This window comes from Rhinatrema bivittatum, chromosome 7 (assembly GCF_901001135.1).
Source record: "Rhinatrema bivittatum chromosome 7, aRhiBiv1.1, whole genome shotgun sequence".
Lineage (NCBI taxonomy): Eukaryota > Metazoa > Chordata > Amphibia > Gymnophiona > Rhinatrematidae > Rhinatrema > Rhinatrema bivittatum.
The window spans coordinates 255,595,493-255,612,588 of record NC_042621.1 but is presented as its reverse complement, the minus strand read 5'-3'; the positions used below and the strand labels follow the sequence as shown (position 1 = coordinate 255,612,588).

At 41.1% G+C, this 17,096-nt stretch overlaps 1 protein-coding gene across 14 annotated transcripts in view; it reads right to left on the bottom strand.

Annotated features, from left to right (window-relative positions):
• DNMBP (dynamin binding protein) overlaps positions 1-17,096 on the bottom strand; it is a 244,578-nt gene that overhangs the window by 47,412 nt on the left and 180,070 nt on the right. Inside the window, exon 1 of one of the 14 annotated variants that reach the window (XM_029610077.1) lies at positions 5,113-5,195. The exons of the other annotated variants lie outside the window; for them this stretch is intronic. The gene's annotated coding sequence lies outside the window, so the exon portion shown is untranslated. Of the gene's footprint in view, positions 1-5,112; positions 5,196-17,096 lie in introns of those variants that run through there. 14 annotated transcript variants of the gene reach the window in all.

Here is a 17,096-nt window from a genome sequence, read left to right as displayed (position 1 = left end):
GAACAAGGGCCGTTGGTCCAAAATATGGCAACTTGACAATTCCATGCTCCTTAAACTCTGACCACACCAGATTTCATCAGGAAGCCCTGTTGGGTTTGCAAAGAATCCCAGTCTTTATATAACATGGGTGAAAACGCCATGAAGAAGAGCTCTCTTGGTATTCCAGACTGAAGACATCATGATTTAGGGCTTCTTAAAATCATGTAATCCTAGGATAACAGTTATATTTTTCAGTCATGGAGGGTTTGTTAGTTCTAAAACACAACGTATGCCTCCCTCTGAAGAGGAAACCAAAAGATTAACATGACTACAATATACCTCCAAATAAAAGCTAAAGAAATTTCAGTACAGAATCCAAGAGATAACAAATCTTCACTTTCCAAATTCTTTAGCACTGAAACCCTACTAATCTCCCTAACCAACACACTCCTAAAAGGACCTTGGCCAATCCTACATTCTAGCAATGCTAGACATCTCAGCAGCCTTCAACACCATCAGCCACAAAATTCTTATAGACAGACTTACCGAAATTGTCATAACAGGCACTGCCCTACACTGGTTCAAATCGTATCTACAAGACAGACATTACAAGGTCAAAATAGGAAACAGTGAATTGGCACCTGTCAAACTAACCCGAGGCGTGCTCCAAGATTCCTCACTATCTTGAGATGTAAACCGATATGATGTGCATTCTAATGTCGGTATAGAAAAGCTGTTAAATAAATAAATAAATAAATAAATAAATAAATAAATATCTTCCACACTTTTCAACATCTACATGCTGCCCATATGCAATCTCCTATCCAACATGGGACTTATACATTTCTTATATGCCGATGAAATCCAAATTCTAATCCCTATTACTGAATCCATCACTAAATCCCTCCTACAATGGGAAACTCACCTCACCGCCATCAACCAACTACTGACCCAACTAAATCTAGCTCTGAATTCCTCCAAAACCGAACTCCTAATAATATCTCACGACCCAAAAGTAAAGACCCTCACCGAAATCAACACCCATCATCCCAAAAACCCAATCGCGCAAGATGTAAGAGACCTAGGCGTCATCTTGGACAGTGAACTCAATCTAAAAAAATTCATAAACACAACAATGAAAGACTGCTACTACAGACTACAAGTATATGCAAGTGCAAGAAGCGTCGTATAAAAATGAAATTCTTCTATAGGGACATCACTCCACCCAGAAATTATATCGAAATCATCTTTGATTTGAGAATTTAAGTGATCTTTGAGAGATTGCAAACCCTCTGGGGATAGGGAAATACCTACAGTACCTGATTATAAACCGATGTGATATCTCAGATCGAATGTCGGTATATAAATAAATAAATAAATAAATATAATAAAGTACTAAAAAATTAAGACCCTTCCTACATCTAAATGACTTCCAAACCGTACTCCAGGCAATAATCTTCTCCAAAATAGATTACTGCAACACCATTCTACTTGGTCTCCCGGCAACAACCCTCAAACCCCTCCAAATGCTTCAAAATGCCACCGCCAGAGTCCTCACCAACACACGAAGAAAAGATCATATTACGCCCATTCTAAAAGACCTCCACTGGCTCCTAATCCACCACAGAATTCTCTTTAAGAGCCTTACAATAATATACAAGACCCTACACAACCAAAACATGCACTGGCTTAACGACTCCCTCCATTTCCAAACCCCCAAAAGACCTACCAGATCCGCTTACAACGCAACCATGCCCATACCTTCATCTAAACTAACCCATTTCAACTCCGCTAGAGATAGAGCACTATCGCTCGCCGGCCCTTCCCTCTGGAACTCGATGCCCCCTGATCTAAGACTAGAACCCAGCTCACAGAATTAAAAAAAACCAACTTAAAACCTGGTTATTCAACAAGCCTTTTCATAATTTCCCCATCACCATCTATCACCCCTCCAGATCCAACCATCCTTAGATAAAACTCCTGTACAAAGTTCTTCTCTCCTGTTTCACATATTTGTTAACACTTTGTATATAAAAATATTCATGTTAAACATTTTTACCGCACCCTGCACACCCTCACCCCCCTACTCTGTTTTACAACCTATCCTCCCCTTTTTGTGACTTTCCCTTATAATGTTGAGATGTATTTTCCATTTCTCTTTCCTTTCACTTTGTTTTATGCTATATGTTCCTTGTAAACCGATGTGATGTGCAAACGAACGTCGGTATGAAAAAAAGCCATAAATAAATAAATAAATAAATAAATAAAGTGATTACAAACAAAATCATTTCCACAAGACTCAAAATATCCCAAGCCTATCCTTGGGATCTTTTCTACCTCACTTTCATCATGCCCTAAATGCTTTGTCTTCTATTTTTAGCCTACTTTCCAAAGGGAAAGAAAGTTTATGAGATCGGTGTGTATGTTCATGTTTACCCCCTCCCCCCCCCCACAATATTTACTTCTCCATTTGGTGTTCTATCAAAAGGAAATTTGGAGGATATGGCAAGGGGATCATGAGTATTCTGATTGGGTGATTTTATTTTTAGGATCCACACATATGTGTGAACCACAAAGTAGGCTAGATTAGTTCTGGATGGAACTTCTTGTTCTGCTTTGGTTTTGCTTTGGTCCCAAACCTTCAGTAATAGTTCATCTAAAAGAAGCCACCATCCCTTTAATTTACAACTTCAAGATCATCCTAACTGCAGGACAGCTGGATATGCAAAGTACCCATGCAGATTATTCACATATTTCTGGGTCTAATCTCCTAATAAACCCATAATAAATGTATATTTATAATCTGCACAGGGACCAGTGTGCCTAGTCCTGAATTATTACAGCCCACTGGAGCTGACATTATAGGGCCTAAGTCTCCATATCTACCCCTCTCCCCCGCTCTCTGAATTCAGCAAATATATCTGCCCTCTGGGTCCACCCAGCACCCCCCAAATCGCCCACAAGATGGGGAGCATGGTACAATTATAATCCTCTTGGCATCAAAATCCACTAATCCAAAGTCACGTCATTAATCATGTTCGGATAATGAAAAAAGACTTTAAACTCAACCATTAATATAAGGGAATTAATTTTATTTGCAAAATGAAAAAAAATCTCAAAAAAACAATGTTGCATAATTTTTGGATCTATGATTAAGAGTAAAGCAATGAAGGTTGGGTGACCAGGAGTACTTATTAGGATGGTCCTACATTAACACAGTTATATATAATTTATAAATAATTTAAGAAAGAATTATTTGCAAGGTTTGATTATGCATGCTCCTGGCTTCATCCATAATTGCTTTGACAGCAATGCTGGGCGACTTGGGGGGTACCAAGAGCGGTAGGGTGGGATGGGGGAAATGTGGAGGGTGCCCAAGAAGTAAATATATTTGGGGGGGGAAGGGGCCAGGAAGGCTCCTCAGTCCAATAGGCATGCAATGTTTTTACACATTTTTTTGGGGGGGGGGAGGGGGAGGGAGGTCTTTATGCTCATTGTTAGTTTCAATTTCTGGAAACCAATTAGGAACATTGATAAGCAGTATATAAGTATTAAATAAATAAATAAATACATATTAGAAGGATTGGGAAGGCGGGGTGGGGGGCTATACATTTTTAATAAAACCAAACTAAAAATTGGGCCAGCAGGCTGTTAGGAATTTTTTTGTTTAATTTTGCAGCCATTTAACCAGCTATGTTTTAAGACAGCCAGTTAAGTTAAAAGTTATTTAGGTATTTAAACATAACCAGTTAGGTTCGAAAGTTATCCTGGAACATACACCTGATGTTTATCCCATGGAACATCCCTGGCAATTTATTCAGCTAATCTTAACCTAAGTTTTCCGTTTGCTACTTTTCTGAATGTTGCCCTCATTATTACCAACAAGGAGAAAAGCAGGCAGATCCTCTAGCATAGAGGTGCTCAAACATTCCTCAGCCAGCCAGTCGGGTTTTCAGGCTATCCCTAATGAATGTGCATGAGAAATATTTCCATACACAGGAGGTAGTGCATGAAAATAAATCTCATGCATATTCATTAGGATATCCCGAAAAGCCGACTGTCTGGCTGAGGGGGCTCATAGGACCGGTTTGAGCACCCCTGCTCTAGCATACATTCCTCTCCCCATGACACTCAGCAGGTTTATTAATAAAACCTTTCCCAAATCTGAGAAGGCATGTACCCAGAGAAGTGAAGATTTCTGCAAATACTCTTTGTATATTACTAGCTAGTGATAAAATGTTTTCGTGATGCAGCCTCCCTCCACCTTTCTCTTGCAGCTATATGACCATGACGCCGGGACTGGTTTATGAAGGTTCTCCCCACAGGCACAGATTGGGAGAAACCTCTCAAGCTCTTTTCCTGTTAAAAGTCCATTCCTGTTGTCCTTGAGCTGTCATTGCATTAGCAGCCCTGAGATTGCTGGCAACCTATACTAGCCTATATTCATCCCATCCTGTATACCAATAATTGTACCCCTACTAATATTTCCGTTAACAGGCTGGCCTTACCTTCACTGAACTGGATTTCCTTGTAGGACAACTGAGAAGGGAATATATACATTACTCTAAGCACTGCCTCCAGCTGATTGAGGGACTGCTAAGTTAGCAAACACCCTTTGTTTAAGTCTCACTCTCAGCTAACTCTGGATCAGCCTAAGTCACTAATGTGTTTGCTTGTTACACAGATCTTCCCTTTTCCTGCAGAGATATCACTATATGTATGGAATGGAGCTAAACTTTACAAACAGCATAGGAACTCCTCCTGGTGACTGTCACTGTTCTGTTAAGCACTGCCTAAGCCAAGGCTGCAGTGCTGTTCCACATATGAATCGCATGCAAGAGTCATTAGCTCACTATAGGAAAGATGTAGACAGAGCTCTTTCACACACCATCTGCCCTGGCTGCAAGTCTTTAACTAGCAGTCAAATCTGGACTAAACCTCCCAAGTCTGAGGCTGCCCTACCCCCACTACCAAACTACAGCATGAAAGATAATACTAGCCAGCCCTTCCTTGCTCTTTGGAAGTGGACACTTCTGAACATTAAACAAAATAACCTGGAAATGTATCCCTTTCTATGAGTGGGGAAAACAGCAGCCTCATGGACAGAGACTGGAGAAATGAGATTCTGCTTACCTGTTCACTTCCAGGAGATGAACATAAACTCTGTCCTCCTCATCTCCTCTCTACTCCCAGTATCTGTCTCTCCTCTGCTTCCCTCTCTTTCTGAACAGGCCTTCCATTCTCCAGCTCCCAGCACATTTACATTTCAATAGCTGAGAATTACTGGACAATCACAATAGTGCAGGGATTGGGGGCACGAGCTAAAGCCTGGAGCCAGGATCCTAAACTCTCAATAGGAACAAAGTGGAGCTTAATCTCTGGGGTCAAGAAATGAATATCTCCTTTTTTCAATACGGTAGCAGGAAGGCAGTTCAGACATTCTCCTAGTCATTGTATGAGAATCCCCCCAGCTCCTATCATCCATAATTCCACCCATGCCAGTCTGTGACTATTCCTTCTGCTGGTATCTCCTTTTCATGCTGTATGCTTCTGGGGTTTTTAGGACTATGATCAATCATAAGATCTAAACCATGAATTGTGTACGGTCCCATCTTGGCTCATTAACTGACACTGAGAACCTGTACAATATGGGAGGAGGAGTTTAATGCCCTGCTACCTGACCCTTAAGGCAAAAAACTGCTTGGGCCCTGGCCAAACAGGAGGATTAAACTTCATTTTTTGTTTAAAAACACATTCTTTAAATTCTGCTGGCAATTATATGCTTCATAAAGGAACTTTCTAGATAATAGGGCACTATATATATTGTAAAGTTGTATAAAAAAAACAGACCATGAGTGGGTAATAATACTTTCAGTTCCTGTACTTCTGTTTTTCTAAACAAAGCAGTGTTTCTCATAGTTAATCTCATTTTTCTGCCCTCTCTCTCTAGAACAGCAGTTTTTAACCTGTGGACTGGGACAAGCATTACCAGTTGACTTCAGATTGCTAAAGGGCAGGCGAGTCAGTCCTGGTCTTTCAAATATTTGCTGGGCAGAAAAGGATGATAACTTAATAAAAGGCAGCAAACATTTAAACTATGTTCTTTCACTTAAAATGACCCAACTATTTTATTGCTTTTCTTTCAAGAAATACTATTTTTAGCAAGCTAACACACTGCATGCCCTTTCTAATTCAAATATAACAGCATATTATATTCCTCTGTCATGAAAAGTAAATAAAATGAGCATTTGTAAATTTTCATTTTTATGGGTTCCTCCAAAGCTATGGAGGGAGCCAGTCTCTAGAGAGATACTTCAGGTTTAATCCTGGTACCTTTTTTTTTTTTTACATTCCCACTGACTGCATTTTTGTATGGGAAATATTGATTTCAAAACAGAAAGATCATAGCACAATGCGTTGGGATCATAGTTCAAATTCAACTCCAGAAAATGTGTCATGTGGCAGCTCTGCCACTCTGATTTTCTTTGCAGAGGGAAACTGTACACAAAATACCTTTCCAATCAGATCAAAATCAGGGCTAGACACCTTGAAACAAACTGAGAATTTAGTATATGATGGTTCAAAAGCTGTTACTAGATGAGAAATGACATTAATTTGCTGGGGGATATAAAGAGCTGTTTAGCTGCGTTAAACTTCTGTCAAACTCCAAGTATGGAGCTTCCCTTCACTTCCTGGCAGCCAGGTCCTGGTCCTTCGCTCATTAACCAGGAACAGCCCAGTACTTATGGGTTTATTCTGTCACTGGTAAATGCCTGCTTGGACTTTGTTTTTCTCTGTCACTCTGCTTCCAGGCTGTACCTGCTGTGCTGCACTCCATTTCCCCGCCCTGTTGGATGGAACAAAATCCGGGCTTTAAGTTTTGCCTTCCTCTTTCCAGCCTGCCCAACCCCCAGCTTTGATCAAACTCTCCCTTTTTCTCTCTCAGCATTCTTTTGATACATTTCATCCAGATTCCTCCCTCCTCTGGCCTTTAAACTCAGAAACCCAGAACAACGCAGTATGCAAACCATCTTTGACTTAAAGGCACTTCTCAGATTTTGTAATAGCACAAATTAAAAGATCTAAAAAAGGAGAGTGATTTTTAAAAACTAGAAGAGAAAAGGTGAAGTTTAAAATTGCATGAATCCATATAAACTAATGCATAAAGCAGGGAATGTATCTGCTCAGGAAAAGGTTTCACCAGTAATAGTTTTTTCATTTTCAGACTTTGTTCTTGTCTTGTCTCTTCCACCTCTCCCCCCCCCCCCGCCCCCCAAACTTTAAATTCACTGAAGTTTCAAACTTTTGGCTGCTGTCCTTAATCTAAAGCCACCATTACAAAGAGGAGAAGGATCTCAGGAGAGCTCTGGGCGTGACCTGTTGTGCAGTAAGCAGTAGCACCTTACTACAGATTTCCTTTGAAATGCACAGCAATATTCTTAGGTGTTAACTCCCTCCCTGTTTCTGGATGTCCAAGTAGTCTCAACCCTCCTGTTGCTTCCAGTTTTGTTTCTAATTTTTCTGTTTGATTGTGTAATATCATCAAGCTTTTTATTAAGAAAAATCTAGCTTGGCGACGTCCCCCACCCCTCCTCACTTCCAGCAGCACGTTCTGATCATACTTTACACGTGGCAGTGTGATGCCAGCATGGGCGTCTGATAAGAAGTAGTGCTCCGGTGTACATATTTTGCGGAAAGCGGGCCGCCCGCTTTCTTAGTGCACGCAAGGTGCCCGCAAGGGGGGGGGGGGGGCACCATGCAATATGCAAATTAGGGGGTCACGCTAACAAGGAGGCACCTCCTTGCTAAAGTGACCCCATGGTGGCTGCCGGTTATGAAGACCGACGCTGGTAAACTCGGCATCAGTTTCATAACCGGCCGTCTGCCAGTAATGAAAACTGTTGCCGCGGTTTTGAAAACCGACGCAGAGTTTACCGGCGTCGGTCTTCATAACTCGACGGTCTGCGGAGGTTTTTTTTTTTTTTTAATTGAAGTACTGAAAAGCAGTTTTTTCTGCTTTTCTGTACTTCTTCTACGTGCGCTCAGCTATTAACGCCTGCTCCAGGCAGGCGTTAATAGCTGAGCGATAAATGTGCGTCTGAGACGCACATTTATTTTTTTGAATGCGGCGTGAACGAGTAATAGCCTCATTCACATGCATTTGCATATGATGAGCGCTAACTCATTCACTCCACGTCGGACGCGCGTTAAATAGGCGCTAATCCCCCTATTGCATTAGGGGGTGGATTAGCGCCTATTTAACCCGCATCTGACAGCAGGTTAAACAGTGCGCTCATGTGAGCGCACTGTATTGTATCGGCCCCAAATGGTGGCAGCGGCTGCAAAAACATATTCAAATTTCAAAACACTGATCTCCTCATGGAAAAAAGAAAAACTAGAACTAAAAAGGGGGGAATGTTGGGCCAGCATGGTTGCAGTGCTCAGCACTACCATGAAGAGGGACCTGGGTTTGGATTCCTGGGTCAAAACATCTGTTCTCCAGGTAGCTCAGGGCTGGCGATGCTGCAGAGGCAGCCTCACAGCCCCTGGGAGGGACGGCAACACTTACTGGGCAGATACAAGGCTCATGGATTGCAGGGCTCCATAAGGAGTCATGGGGCATGGCCCCCAGCTGAGGACTATCACTGCAATGATTTGTCCAAGTGACTATAAAACTAAGAGAAATGCCTTGGTAGTTCTGAATAAAAGCTTGTTGCATCCTGATTCCAAATGAAGACCAAAGGAACAGGAAGAAACTGTAGAGCAAAAAACCCCTGGGAGAATCATAATGATTTCACTTACCTGCCAAATAAATTCATGTGAATTAGTAGCGCCAGCATTTCTATATTTATTTATAAAAATGTATAAACTGCTATATTGCTACTTCCAAGCAGTTAAACAAGAAAACATCAGTAAATGTAACAAACATCATAAAATATAATAACCATAAAAATAACACACAACGATTAAAACAAATAAGTAAGACCAGTTATGTTTTGGAGAGGATATTCGCTGCTACTGTTTTCCAAGTTCTGTTACTATTTATCATTCACCAGGCACCATCAATGTACAAAGCACTGTACATAAAGGATCTAAAGCAGATACAAATTACTCGTTCCATTCCACTCATTTTATAGACCTCTATCATATCTTTTCATATCATAACTTTTCGCTGAGGAGTTGTCAATAGTTTTAAGATCATATATGTTTTAGATTTGATCTTAACTAATTGCTTTTAGATTAATTATATTGTATTCTCAGTTATTTTTATTTTATTATGAAGTATTTTTAGGATTATTTAAGATGTATTTTTAGCTTAATTATGATATATTTTAGATCTATTATTGATGTATTTTAGGTATTAATGATGTATTTTAGGTTTATCAAGGATGTATTTTGATAAAGCACGATGGTTTTTTTTTATGTTTCTTGTGAACCATTACGATGGGTCCTTAGTAACGGTATATAAAACCTAATAAATCTAAATCTAAATATCTCCCCTCAGCTGTCTTCTCCAAGCTGAAGAGTCCTAACCTCTTTAGCCTTTCTTCATAGGGGAATTGTTCCATCCCCTTTATCTCATTCTCTGTACCTTTTCTAATTCTGCTATATCTTTTTTAAGATGTGGTGACCAGAACTTAACACAATACTCAAGATGAGGTTGCACCATGGAGCGATACAGAGTCATTATGATATTCTCTGTTTTATTCTCCATTCTTTTCCTAATACTCCCTAGCATTCTATTTGCTTTCTTGACTGCTGCTGCACACTGAGCAGAAGATTTCAACATATTTTCAACGATGGCTTAGATCCTTTTCCTGAGTGGTGACTCCTTATGTGGAACCTTGCATTTTGTAGCTATAATTTGGGTTACTCTTCCCTAAGTGCATCACTTTGTCCTTGTCTACATTAAATTTCATTTGCCACTCGCATGCCCAGTCTCCCAGTTTTCTTTAGATGGATCCTTCTTCCAATTTTTGAATGACATTGTTTTGGCTAAAACAGCCTCTTTCACCTTGCCTTTTAACCATTTGTAATATGTGGATCTACTTTTTACCCATATTAGTCACTGTCAGAGACAGGATGCCAGGCTCAATAAATCTTGGTCTGATCCAGTATGGCAATTCTTATGTTCTTATGTGGTCAAATATTCTGTATTTGGTGAAGGCCTGTGTTCTCAAATATGACCGAGCTGAGCTATTCTGCTACCATATAGAGATCTGTAGCAGTCTTGTTCATTGTGTTTCCCAACAGGAGGTATGCTGGTATTCTAGGACCTGGTGTAATATCTGCAGTGCTGCATTTTCATAGGCCTGTTTATTTTGCTTAATTCAACACATATCATTCTAAGCAGAAAACAGTGTAAGAGACACATAACATTAAGGTAAGAAGTTCTGTGAGTTAGTGTTAAAATGGTATGACAGGTTTGCTATATATATATGCACACACAGAGTGAGTTTTTTGCTTTTTGCAGTTGTACTTTGTAGAATTTCACAATGTGCCTGGCAGTGGAGGGAATCTGAGTTAGTTACTTAGATGACACCAGAATCTGAATATTTTTTATATGATGAGGTATATGGGGAAATATTCTGCTCTGCCTCCATCTTGTGTATGTATGTGTGGATGGGTGAGGATCTGTGTATACAGAGTATATATTCACAGAATTGGAGATACAGGATTTATATCTGGTTTGTCTTGCAAAATATAACAAGCATGAACCTCATTCTTAAGCCAGAGTATGTAGATATGATCTCAATCTGTCAAATTTACACCTAGAGCTCTTAATACTTGCACTGTGCCAAACAGCTTCTTTTTAAAGTTTGTATGGTGTAGCCATAAACCTGGCCTACCCGCTTTGGACTCAGGCCAACCCAAACAGAGCTGCCCGACATCACAGCAGCATGGTGAGGACCTTCCTTTAGGGATTCCACCCCCTGCAGGCACATGAGCAGAACTGCAGTCGTGCAATGATGTTGTGCTCATGGGGATCCCCCCTCCCCTGCGAGCACATGAGCAGAAGAGCAACAGCACATTCAAGACCTGCTTGCGAGGGTTCCCCACACACACACACACACACACACACACACACACACTCACTCACTCACTCACTCACTCACACACCCACGGGCTTCAAAGGACCAGGATGGCCTGGTGGAGACCGGCCCATGAGAGTACCACCTTCAGCGGGCTGAAGATGACCAATGATGATGTAACAGGCTGTGAAAGGAAGGGAAGAGGAGTGGGAATGTTTCACTCCCTTACCTCCTCTCCCCATCTCTTACCTTTCCATCTACCTTACTCGCTCAGTTTCTCTTCCCCTCCCTCCCCTTCCTTCCTACTGGGAAGGGAGGGGAGGAAAAGGGAGCTGAGCTAAATAAGTGGAAGTGAAGGGAAGGGATGGAAGAGGAGTGACTGAGAGGGAAGGGGGTGAGAGAGGAAGAATGGAATTGAAGGGAAGGAGGAATGAGTGAGAGGGAAAGTGATGGGATACAAAGGGAGGAGTAGTGAGAGGGAAAAAGGAGGTGAAAGAGTGAGAGGGGAGTGAGAGAAGGGGGAAAGGAAGGGAGTGAGAGGAAAGAGGGGAAGGGGATGAAAGAAGGGATGGACAGGAAATGGAGGAGGAGTGAGAGAGAAGAGGTAAGAAGGGGAGGGAAAGTATTGAAAGGCAGGAAAAGTGAGTGAGAAGGAAGGGAGGAGTAGTTAGAGGGAAGAAAAGCGGGTGAGAGGGAAGGGGTGAGTGAGAGGGAAGGGAGAAGGGAGAAGAGAAGGGGTGAGTGAAAAAGAAGGAGCAGGAACAAGGTTGGCAGTGAGAGACTGGTGGGGATGGGGCAGTGAGGCTCATTTCTCGTGTGTGTGTGTGTGTGTGTGTGTGTGTGTGTGTGTGTGTGTGTAAAGGAAGAAGATAGGAGGAGAGAGAAGCAGAAAGACAAAAGACTTTGAAAAAAGAATTAGGAAAAGACAGACAAGGGGAAAGTGGAATAAAAGACACCATGACCAACCGATTAGAAAAATGAAAAGATCAGACAACAAAGGTTAAATAAATAAATAAATAGATAGATAGTAGAGATGTGAATCGGAACTGAAATCGGATCCGATTCTGGTTCCGATTCACATCTATAGAGATGTGAATCGGAACTGAAATCGGATCCAATTCTGGTTCCGATTCACATCTATAGAGATGTGAATCGGAACTGAAATCGGATCCAATTCTGGTTCCGATTCACATCTCTAATTTAGATAGACAGATGTTTTTAGTGATTGGAGTTAGACAACTTTGGGAATATGCATTTCATATATTTTTGTATTTTGCTCTTTAGAGTTCGACTGTTCAGCATCCGGTTTCTCAGGCTATTTTGGTTTTGTCTGTATGTTTATTTCTAATTTGTAGTCCCTTATATCTGTATTGGGTAAATGTCAGTCAGTGTTCTGTCTGTGTGTGACAGAAGTGCAGTATTTTGACTAGCGTGTAGTTTCTTTGCAGGGATTTGTAGCAGTCCAGTTTGTTCTGTTTGCTCAGTAGATGGTGTATTAGTGTTCTAGGGCCTGGTAAGGGTATAGTACTTGTATTGCTGCTTTTTCTTTAATAATGGGTGCTATTTGATTCCTGAGAGTCAGTGCTGTGATTGTATGGAATGGCAAGATTCTAGGTGTCTTGTTTTTTGCAGAGTTTTGTGCAACATCTCAAAATGTTTAGCAATGGAAGGATTTTGTTTTGCTGAGGTGATACCAGAATTTGAATATTTTTATTTTTCAATGTTGGGTTCTAATGTGAACTGTCCTAGTTCTTCTCTGCACTCCTTCTTATGATTATTGCTATTTTATTGTCGTTATGATGATTTCTGCCTTTCTAGAAAGGGGATTCATAAAAGAATACATTGATATTTATTTCATTACATGACTGATTGGATCTGATGTTTGTGTTATTGGCTTTTAACATAATATTCTTGTATATTTAGAAACTACGGTAAATATAAAATTAATATAGATTAATAAGGCATTTTTAATGTAATAAGTTAAAATATTGTAAATATTGTAAAGTTTCGCTCATGATGCATAACAGCTGTTGTAGACTACTTAGAAATTTTTTGATATGTGCACTCTCAGGCATTATTTATGGACAAGAATATAGACCTGTATGCCTACTGCCCACCCATGTTAACCTTGGCCCCCCCCCCCCCAAAAAAAAAAAAATCAGTTCTGGCTATGCCACTGATATACAGGCAACATATCTATGTCAGCTTGAAAATTCTTTTTAACCAGGCCCAGACAAGTGGAACTGTTTCTGTATCTTTAGGTCACATTTTCTTGGTCAGATTACATTTCTTGGTATTTGATGATCACGCTCTCCATGCATAGTACAAAATAGACACCTAACACCGACACTTCTATTAGTAATGCTATTTTCATTGTTTTCTCCCTTTACTACTATATCTGGTTGTCCAAAATCAAGCATTTTATTGGTTGCTCTAGGAATGAATAAATTATATTCTGTTTTACATGAAGAATGTATGTAACCAACAAGGACATTAACTGTAAACAGAAAGTAAGGCACTGGCAGTGGGAGCTGGGGATGGAGTTTAGCTGATTGGTTTGGAGGGCCCTTTGCCCACAAAGGCATTCTGCTGCCTCTGGTGGTAGGAATAGAAAAATATTGGATTATAGTAATAATCAGTGTTCATCTATTATGGATATCAAAGAACTTTACGTGCGACTAAGCAGTGCTCAAAAAATGAAACAGGCTCCACTCCCAGAATTTTGTGGGAGGGATGGAAACTGATTGGGTTTAGCTGCCTGGCTGTTCTTAACTGTGGAAGTACTTTTCTAACTTCCAGTTCTGGTGCAAAGTCCGCAGGTACTTTTAACCCACAGACTTTGCCTCAGTTTTCAAAGTGAAAGTACCTGGCTAGTTTCACTTTGAAAATTCTCTCTGGGAAAACTACCTGCACATATTTGTTTACACCTGCTATTGTGTGCAGATAGGTTTTCCAAGAAAAAGAAAATATGCACATTCTTTTGAAAATTCAAAAGTATGCGCATAAGTACAAGCCCCTGCCCAACCCCAGGACTACCTATTCTCACTGCGGGTAACGTTCTGAATGTAGTGGCGCTATGGTGCATGTTTGTGTTCTAATTGGTGTCTTATTATATTATAAATGTTCTGAGATAGTCTGCCTAACACGGCTGGTCTGCCATAAGCGGAACAGACATTTTATAAATAAATATATGCGCAAGTTTACCCCCACATAGGGTGGGGAATTTTCAAAAAGCCCATTTTCCATGGCTTTCAAAATCACCCTCTCTATGGCCAGTGATTTTTTTTAAGCTGTGCTAGCAGGAGTGGCACGTTGACAACCTTTTGGAGTTGGCTAGCTTTTCATGTTGGTGGACTATTTGTGGGTACCAACAATTAGTGTTTTCTGTTTAACATTTGTTTAAAATTTTTATTGAGCGTATCCAATACAAAAAAATAAATCTGTGTTTATCAGTGTTTTCACAGTGCAGGTATTATTGTTGGGTACCTTTTCTGGTTGAATCAAATACATACATTTGTGCAGCTGAAGAGTCGTTAGTGTTGAAAAGGCACAAAAACAAAACGGAGGATCCAGGGTAGGCAAAGAAAATATGTATGCCGTGTGACAGTGCTGTGTACGTCAAGTAGCGTTATAGAAATGTTAAGTAGTAGTAGTAAAAGCAGCAATGAAAAGAGGCAAAAGTATTAAGGGCAGTGGTGTTTTTCGGGTGTGTGTTAGATTTTTTTGCATCAGCAGTGTTATCATCAGGGTTTATCAGTTAAAACCCCAGGGGCGGATTTTAAAATATTTCCGCGAGTAGAGGGGTTACACGCGCCGAGCCTATTTTGCATACGCCCTGTGATGCGCGCAAAGCCCCGGGACGTGCGTATGTCCTGGGGCTTGAAAAAAGGGGCGGAGTGTGGGCTGTCCGGGGCGGGGACGTGGCCAGAGGCCTCCATAGGGCCACTAGGCTGGGGGATTGCGCGCCGGCACTTGGCCAGCGGGCGCAACCCACGCCTGCCCAGAGGCAGGCGCAACTTGTAAAATAAAGGTAAGGGGAGGGGTTTAGGTAGGGCTGGGAGGCGGGTTAGGGAGGGGAAGGGAGGGGAAAGTGGGGGGGCGGAGGGAACGGGGAAAGCCATCGGGGCTCCCCTAGGGCTTGGCGCGTGCAAGGTGCACAAGTGTGCACCCCCTTGCGTGCGCCGACCCCGGATTTTATAATATGCGCGCAGCTGCGTGCGCATGTTATAAAATCGGGCGTAGATTTGTGCGTGCCGGGATGCACGCACTAATCTACACCCGCGCGTAGGTATTAAAATCTGCCCCTAAAAGCAGAAGCCCTACACATAAGCAATGGCTAAAGCATCTTGAAGGCTAATCGATATTTTTTTTTAGAAAATGTAATGTAGCTTAAATAGAAATTTTGATTTCAGTTTTATGAAACAAGCCAAAGCAAAATATATTTTTAAAATTTGTATTTTAAATGGGTTGCAACAAAATAATTAAAGATATGTACAGATGGTAGCTGACTGAATCCATGCAAGAAAAATTTAATTTAGCAGAAAACCAACCATTTTCAAGAGTTGATTGCCATTTGTGTTGTAATTGAAAAACTGTGGGTTTTCATTGGTTCTGCTGTTTTAGTCTTTGTTTAGACTTGGGGCAAGTGATTTGTAGCCTTTAATATGCAAAATGCATATTTTTAAAAATTTAGCACACATCTTTTTACTGGTAGGTCAAGGCAAGTTACATTCAGGTAATGGAGGTATTTTCCTTGTTCCAAAGGGCTTACAATCTAAGCGCCTCATTTACTAAGCATTTTTCCCAGACACAGAATGGGGAAAAAAGCCTTACTCACAGGCCGATACAGAATGGTGTGCTCGGCCGAGCACACCATTTGACCGCGCGTTTTACACGAGCTTTTATTACCCCTTATACTGTAAGGGATAATAATAGCTTGTGGAAAATGTGCGGTCAACCCCCCTGAAACTAATAGCGCTCATCACGTGCAAATACACGTCGATGAGCCTATCAGTTATCCCCGCAGGATACTGAAAGTAAAATGTGCGGCCAAGTCGCACATTTTACTCTCAGAAATTAACGCCTGCCCAAAGGCAGGCGTTAATCATAGACAACACTGCGAAAGTGTACAGAAAAGCAGAAAAAAACTGCTTTTCTGTACCCCTCCAACTTAATATCATAGCGATATTACTTTTTACTGGTATTAAGTTGATATTAAGTCAGAGGTCCCCAAAAAAAAAAAAGCTGTCTGCCGGCCTGCGGGTTGGAAAATGGATGCTGTCAGCGGGTTCGAAAACCGACGCCGGTAAAATTAAGCGTCAGTTATCAGACCGCTGACAGCCACCGCTTCCGCTAATAAGGGGGTGCCGGCTCTCCTGCAGGGTTTTTGAATCGGCCTGTCAATCAGGCTCTATGTTTGTACCCGAGGAAATGGAGGGTGAAGTGGCTTGCCCAAGGTCACAAGCAGGGTCATAATAAATGCTATCACAAAGTAGTATAGCATGTCCAGCAGTAATAAATTTATGCACGTTCTCATTAAATGAACTGAGAATTCTGACTACAGACAGTGATCTGATCACACAACCTCTTCAGTATATAGGTCACTTATCTGGTTTCTTCAATTTTTAATTTACACTATCTTATAACAGTAGTAAGACAGTTACTGTGTGTTTATAAGGATCACAATTAACCCTGTATAAGACACAGCTTTTCTTGGCTTGTTTAAATAAAGATTATGGATTATACCAGCACACAAAAGAAAAACAAACAGTCAAGTGTGTGCTTGGCTCTACTTGTTGTCCCTCTGGTTTTGTTCTCCTTTTTAGCCTCTTCTGTATCATGCTACACTCACTCTGGGTTCCAAAATGCAATCCAACCTGTGGGCACAGGCTGTCTAAGATAACTTCCCGAGCAGGTAAACAGTTTCACATGATCTGTTTGAAGTACCGAAAGGTAGAATATATCAAAATAAATAAATGATCCCACTCAAGCACTCTGTACAACACCTCAGTTTACTCTTTCTCAAAAGAAGAGTTGATCTTCCTACAGTACACTGTTTATGTTGCGCTTCCCAGCCGTGTCTGC